Genomic DNA, 8,184 nt, shown 5'->3' on the forward strand with positions numbered 1-8,184 from the left:
GAAAGTGGCCTCAGATTGGGAACAACCTTCAGACGTTTTTTGTAAATCCCAGTGTTGGTGGACAAATAGGAGTAATTCCCTGTTTTGTGTGTGGAAAGGAAAATCTAATCCCGGAAATTTGGGAAGTGTGGGAAAAGAACTGGAAAGAAACCATAAAGAAGTCTAAGGAACAGCTTGTGTGGAAACTTATTGAAAAGTATATCAGAAACTAAAGTAATAGAAAAGCTTTGCAAAAATGGGTAACACTCAAAAGGGAGTTTTAAAGAAAAGCCCCCTAGGCTGTGTGCTTGCTCATTGGACAAACATTGTTGGGATTGGGGGAACAGAAAGTAAAAAAACCCTTATTAAATATTGTAATCAGTGGTGGCTGTTGTATAAGTTAGAGAATGATGCTAAGTGGCCACTTAATGGATCTATAGACTATAATACCCTTTTACAATTGATGTTGTTTTTAAGGAGAGAAGGGAAATGGGATGAAGTTTCATATGCAGACATGTTTTTCACCCTCCGAAACCATCCGGAGTGGCAAAGGGACTGTGGAATGGTGCCACCACAGGACCCCCTGGTACTCGCACTTGAGCGGGAAAATAATAAAGAACTTAGAGGTAAATTAAAGCGATGTTGCTCGGCGTGCAGCATTGGACAAAGATGCATTAAAGTAAACAAAACCCACCAGGCACCGGAACCAGATTTAACTGACCTATTTAAGCCTCCCCCTCGATCTCAGGAACGGGATGTGGACTCAGACGAAACTTCCACCCCCCCAGATAGCCCCGTATCTTCCCACACTAGGGGGAAGTCTGCTCCAGTGGCCTTACAGGCACCTCTCCGAGAGGCGGTAGGACCCGAAGGTGGGACAATGCTAATCAGAGTGCCTTTTTCTATTGCTGACTTACAAGGATGGGAAGGGGCTGCGAAGGATTACAGAGCTGATCCAGTGAGAGTAATGAGGCATTTTCAATTTATTGTGAAACAGCACAACCCTGACTGGAAAGATATACAGTTATTATTAGAATATATGACTGAGACAGAAAACCAGCTGATTTTAAAGACGGCAGGGAATTTAGCCGAAGATCATTATAAGAGTATAGGAGGGGACGTCAAAGATTATTTTCCTCTCCAAGATCCGAAATGGGATCCTAACAAATCCTCACATATGGAAAGATTGCAGGGGTATCAGGAATGGATTTCGAGAGGAATAGAAAGAGCTATCCCCAAAACAATAAATTGGTCAGCTTTGTATGCAGTCAAACAGGGCCCCTCCGAGTCCTCGTCTGAATTCCTGGATCGGTTGAGAGATGTAATGCGCCGTAACACACCGCTAGATCCTGGGTCAGAAATAGGGATACAACAATTAGTTTCTCTGTTCCTGGGTCAATCTACAGGGGACACCAGGCGTAAGCTTCAGAAGCTACGCACTACAGAAGGAAGGAATTTGGAAATATTGTTAGATGAGGCATGGAGAGTGTTCAGCAATAGAGAAGAAGGATATAGACAAGGACAGCGGAAAGTAATAGCGGCTCTCAGAGAAGAGGAAGGAAAAAGGTACAAACGAGAACCACCTCAGTTAGGCAAAGACCAATGTGCACTATGCAGGAAATTTGGTCATTGGAAAAGAGAATGTCCAAACAAGGAAAAGAGACGGGGCTACCAGATTGGGAAGATGGTAGCCCATGTAAAAGAAGATTGACGGGGACCTGGGGAATCTACCCTAGCGGATCCGCTGGTTATAATGAGGCTAGGGAAAGAACAACAGGAAGTGGAGTTCTTAGTTGATACAGGGGCAACCTACTCGGTTTTGAATCAAGCCTTGATGCCCCTGGGGAATGATTACATCATGGTAAAAGGGGCGACTGGCCAAAGCGAAAAGGCATATTTTTGCAAACCTTTGAAGTATAAATTTGGAAAACAATGGGGGATCCATAAATTCCTATATATGCCTAACTCCCCAAAGGCCCTTTTGGGAAGAGATTTGTTAGAACAATTGGGTGCAAAAATTACATTTAGAAAGGGAGAGATTATTCTGGAGATAAAAGACCACGATTATATTCAAGTACTGAGCCTATTTCTAGCCAGTCTTCCTGGAGAAGGAGAGATTAGTGAAAAGATCCTAAATCAAGTATATCCTGGGGTATGGGCCACTGATGTACCTGGAAGGGCAAAGAATGCCCCACCCGTTGAAGTTAAACTCAAAGGAGGTCGGCAACCCGTAAGGGTTAAACAGTACCCCTTGAGGAAGGAAGATAGGGAAGGGATCCGACCAGTCATTGCAAAATTTTTACAATTAGGATTATTAAAAGAATGTGAGTCTGATTTTAACACACCTATATTACCTGTCCGTAAGCCTGACGGGTCATACCGCGTGGTCCAGGATCTACGGGCTGTAAATAAAATAACTGAGGACCTTTACCCCGTAGTGGCGAATCCATATACCCTGTTGACTGTATTGACACCCGAGCTAACTTGGTTTACTGTTTTAGATCTAAAGGATGCCTTCTTTTGCCTCCCTCTCCATAAAGCCAGCCAAAAATTATTTGCATTCGAATGGGAAAACCCCAAAACTGGTCGCAAAACTCAGCTCACTTGGACGGTGTTGCCACAAGGATTTAAAAACAGTCCTACCATCTTTGGCAACCAGCTCGCAAAAGACCTGGAATCTTGGGAAATCCCGTCTGAAAAAGGGAAACTGTTACAATATGTAGATGATATCCTGATCGCCACCAAAACAGAGGACGATTGTATGACCTGGATGGTGAGTCTACTAAATTTTTTGGGGCTTCAAGGGTATCGGGTATCTAAGAAGAAGGCCCAAGTAATACAGCAGAAAGTGATCTATTTGGGCTACGAAATTAGTGCGGGACAGAGAACTTTGGGACAAGCCCGCAAAGAAGCAATATGCCAAACCCCGAGACCTCAGACAGTAAAAGAATTACGAACTTTCCTGGGAATGACTGGGTGGTGAAGACTGTGGATATAAAACTATGGACTTCTTGTTAAACCATTGTATGCATTAACAACCACTGAACAGAAACACCTTGAATGGAACAAGGAGACCGCACGAGCCTTTGAGCTACTAAAGAAAGCTCTGATGTCGGCTCCGGCCCTAGGGCTCCCAGACGTGAGTAAACCGTTTTTCCTTTTTTCCTACGAGAAACAAGGAATCGCTCTGGGAGTATTAGCACAAGATCTGGGCCCCTATCGACGAGCGGTTGCATTCTTTTCCAAACAGTTAGAAGCAACTGCGAAAGGTTGGCCTGGATGCCTGCGAGCAGTTGCAGCTGTAATATTGAATATACAAGAAGCCCGAAAATTTACTCTGGGCCAGAAAATGACCGTCTTAGTGTCTCACAGCGTATCCGCAGTGTTGGAAGCAAAGGGTGGGCATTGGCTTTCCCCACAAAGATTCCTGAGATATCAAGCTATACTGGTAGAACAGGATGATGTGGAGATCGTAGTTACTAACATTGTCAACCCAGCCTCTTTCCTCAGTGGAAACACGGGGGAACCAGTGCATCATGACTGCTTGGAGACTATTGAAGCAACGTATGCAAGCCGCCCAGATCTGAAAGACAGCCCTACGGAAAGCGGAGAAAACTGGTTCACAGATGGAAGCAGCTATGTCCTAAGTGGTAAAAGACACGCGGGATATGCCATTACCACTAGTCAAGAAATAATAGAGTCAAGACCTTTACCCATAAATACTTCTGCACAAAAGGCAGAAATAATTGCTCTGACCCGTGCCTTGGAGTTGGCCCGAGGCAAAGTTGTGAATATCTATACAGATTCAAGATATGCTTTTGGAGTTGTACATGCGCATGGAGCAATTTGGAAAGAAAGAGGGTTATTGAGCTCTCAAGGGAAAAATATTAAGCATGCAGAAGAAATTTTGAGACTGTTGGAAGCAATCCAACTTCCTGAGAAAGTGGCGATTATGCATATTAAGGCACACCAGAAAGTAAGCTCAGAATTGGAAAGAGGAAATGAACTGGCAGATAGAGAGGCAAAACAGGTAGCCAAAGCAGAGGTAAAAACAGAAGGAGCTTTAGTCCCCGACAGGCGAATCTCTTTAGAAGGTAAGCCAAAATATACCAAGGAAGATCAAAAACTTATTACAGATCTGGAAGGATTATACAATGAAGAGGGGTGGGCTTATACCCCACAAGGAAAACTAGTTATTCCCTCTTGCCTAATATGGCATTTGGTAAGAGAGGAACACAGGAAGAGGCATTGCGGAATAGAGGCTCTATATAAACATTTAATTAGAGAAATTGTGGCCAGAAATTTATATACTACGGTGAGACAGGTTACTCAGCAATGTGATCTTTGCCTCCAGATTAATCCCAAGAATATTCCCAGGCTAGAAATGGGCCAAATTGGGAAAGGCAATGGGCCTGGGCAACAATGGCAGATTGATTTTACAGAACTTCCAAGAAAAGGGGGGTATCGATATTTATTGGTATTAACTGATACCTTTTCAGGTTGGCCAGAAGCATTTCCAACTAGAACCGCTAAGGCTCGAGAAGTAGTTAAAGCATTAATACAAGAGATAATACCACGTTTTGGGGTCCCAATGATAATGTCCTCTGATAGGGGACCACATTTTGTTTCAAAAATAGTACAACAAGTTAGCCACCATTTAGGCATAGATTGGCAACTTCATACCCCATACCGCCCCCAGTCAAGTGGCCAAGTAGAAAAAATGAACCACCTCATCAAGCAACAGATTGTGAAACTAGGACAGGAAGCAAATCTAGCCTGGCCTCAGTCTCTTCCTTTAGCCCTCTTGCGTATACGAACTAGGCCAAGGGCGAAGGAGGGACTGAGCCCATTTGAAATCTTGTATGGACAACCATATGGAATACAGAGAGGAATATCCATACAAGCTGGAAACGAAGTCATGACCTCTTACATGGTTGCCCTAGGAAAACAACTCAATAATATTAGAAAACACGTAATTGGGACTAGGGGGAGAGGTTTGGATGGACCTGTACATAATATACAACCAGGAGACTACGTATATGTAAAATCTCTTGCAGAAAAGACTCTGGAGCCACAGTAGAAAGGACCTTTCCAAGTCCTCCTTACCTCTTTTACAGCAATTAAAATTAAAGAACAAAACGCTTGGATTCATCATACCAGAGTCAAGAAAGCTCCTCGGCTACCATGGAAGTCAACATTAGCTGGACCTTTGAAATTACGCCTCCAACGAAAAGACGAACCCTGATCGTTTGTATAATGGGACTATGGGCAAAAGCTGTGTGTACATGGGACCAAAATATGTATGTACAAATGACTAAATCAATAGTAGATAACATGAACTTGTCTAGCTGTTGGGTGTGCATAGCTCTTCCCAGAGGTCAGATGGAGATACCCACTTTTGGAGTCATGTCTTCTAATTGGTCTATAATTAATGAAGTCACTGAGGTGGACATGTGGAAGTCAGGAAACACATCCAAACTAGAGTGTCAAACTAAGGTGACAATTAGAGAAAGAGGACCTAAATTTGAACTTCAGGTCCTGGAGGGAGGAATATTTTTTGAGAGATGTAAGAACAAGAGCTCCGAAGCATGTATTAGCGCCCCTCAATTTGGAAGCTTTAATTTGAGCACCATAAACGGTACTATCATTGATTTACAGAACAGGAATCAATCGGAACCTTAAGTAACCTGGTTAATGACGACCTACAGGTGACTTTGAATGGAATCTATCTTAATATAACTGCCCAAAGAAGGAGTAACGCGGCAAGCCCAGTACCTATATGTCCAACCCCTCAAGGGACTTGGTGGTTATGTGGAGATGGACGTGCACAAAAGATATTACCCAGAGCTTGGCAAGGGACCTGTACTCTTGGGTATCTCACAACACAATATAGGATCGTTAATCAAACTGAGGTACCTTCAGGAGTCCTGAGGAGCCCCTGGGTACGAGTAAAACGGAATAACCCATTGATAGATAGACCTACTAGTTTTCACAGTTTCGCTCGATGGTTCCTCCCTTGGTTAGGAGTAAGCGAACTTGAAAAAGCTATCCTAAACATATCAGCAACAATGGAGTTGTCTTTAAATGCAACAGGAGATGCCCTGTTGTCTCAGCAAAAAGAAATAGAGAGTTTGCGACTGTTTGCGGCACAGAATAGGATGGCTTTAGGTATTTTATTTGCTAATCAGGGAGGAACGTGTGCAGTGATTAATAGTAGTTGTTGTTCTTATATTGATCAGAGTAAAAGAATTGCCGCAGACATCAACCAAATTTGGAAACAGTCAAAAATATTACACCTAGTAACACTAGATGACACTTCACTGGGTTTCTCTGATCTTTGGAATAAGTTGACTTCTTGGCTCCCAAACTTGACTTGGTTAAGACAATTATTTGTTCTGATAATTGCGATTATCTCTTTGGTTATAACTCTCTGTATTACAGTTCGATGTGGTCTCTGGTGTTTTCAGAACACAGGAGACTCTTACAGTGAATGGAAGAAAAACCAATTACGACGCAAATTGGAATCTAACAAGTACTTTGAAAATGTTAGATAAAGAAACATTGTATTAGAAATAGTATCAGAAATAAATCTAGTAAAAGAATTTACTAACTTTTCTAAAAAGGGGGGACTGAGAGAAGGGGTTAAGGGAGTCTTAGCAGTTAATTAGTAGATGAAGCTTGAAATCTTGTTAGCTATTGTTAAAGCAGGAGAACTGTAGTTCCTCCCAAAGACAGGTCCTGATAAACTGAAAGGAGCAAGAAGATTTGTGGCTCCTCACAAGGACGGTCCCTGATAAGAATTAAGAACTTACCTCAAGAAACTAGCTAAAACTGACTCTGCAGTTTGGATAGAAACCAAAAAACAACGGAGCCTGCGCAAAGTCAAAAGGTTACTAGCGGTGATGAAGAGGAACCACCGGCCTTCATCCCCACGACCCCCGACGACCACCACCAGGAGGCAACACGCAAGCGCAGATGGCAGGAGAACTCATTTTAATACGAAGCGGGGATAGATCATGCATATGTATAGGTATATTGCTAAACTTTATGTATATGCAACACTTTGCTGTATATATTTGAAGTAAGTGCCGCGTTGGGCACGCACGGTTTTTGGTGGGACTACCCCCCGTGCTGCCCAGCGCTGAATAAACATACCTACTTTACAATCTTATAGATTGTGGAGTCTGTTTTCCGCACGTCACTGTCAGGTGCCCTGACCCTTGACCAGTTGTAGAAGGTGGAGGCTCATGTGCCTTCAAGACTGGGAAGACTGAATACATGGCTTCTGTCTCTTATCTGCAGTTATCTTCTGTGGTGAGCATAGGGTGCAAGAAGGAGCTGAGGCCAGGCATGACATCAGTGGGAAGTGTGTCTGTGAGCTTCTGGGGACCATAGGAATGAGGGGTGGCTCCAGCCAGGAAGAGGAAGAGTGCTGCCATCCAGTGGGGACTTCTGCCCCAGTGGCACCAGGACTCTATAAGCAGGACAGGCATCAAGGCTGTGGCTCCTCATGGAGCATGGAAGCTGGGGTCCTTCACAGGGTCCATCACAGGATTCCTCTGTGGGAGCCTGTGCCCTGGGCTCTGGATCCTCCTGCCAGCTGGGTGGGAACCTTGAAGTTAGAGTAGGAGGAGGGTGCTTTGACCCTGCATGCCTTTGTCCTCCCATCGGTAAGAGGAAAGTGGGGGTTTGAAGAAGTCCTAAACACCTGGGTCCTCCTCTAGCTTGCAGGGAGGAGGTTCCTTATGTCCTGGATGTTTTGGTTGCTTCTGCAGACTGTAGATGAAGTGTTCAGTGGAAAGAGAAGGGTAGGGTGCCTGCAAACCTGGACACCTGTGTTTATCAGCCTTTAGTGGAAGTAAAGTCCAGGAGTTAGAGCAGGGAGCATGTCCTAATGCCTTGGTGACCTGCGTTCTCCCCAGGGCTCCTCTTCTAGCTAATCAGCAAGCCACACCTCCCCCTGAGAAAGGCATACCCTGATTATGACTGTAAGAGTAGTGGCTAATAGGACATTTGAGAAGATCCTGAGGAGAAGCGTGCAGTTATTATATAGGAGAAGTGTTGGGAACCCCCTGCCATAGCAGAGGGGATGCCTGTGAGAGGACACTCTTGAAAATCTAGTTGCTGCTCTTCTTGGCTGCTCTCTGGGGACGGTGTTCCCTTTCCCTTCTCTCCTTCTCCTTTTGTTCTGGTTCCTCACCCCCC

Source organism: Phaethon aethereus (assembly GCF_964289735.1).
Source record: "Phaethon aethereus genome assembly, contig: HAP1_SCAFFOLD_281, whole genome shotgun sequence".
In the NCBI taxonomy this organism is placed as follows: Eukaryota; Metazoa; Chordata; class Aves; order Phaethontiformes; family Phaethontidae; genus Phaethon; species Phaethon aethereus.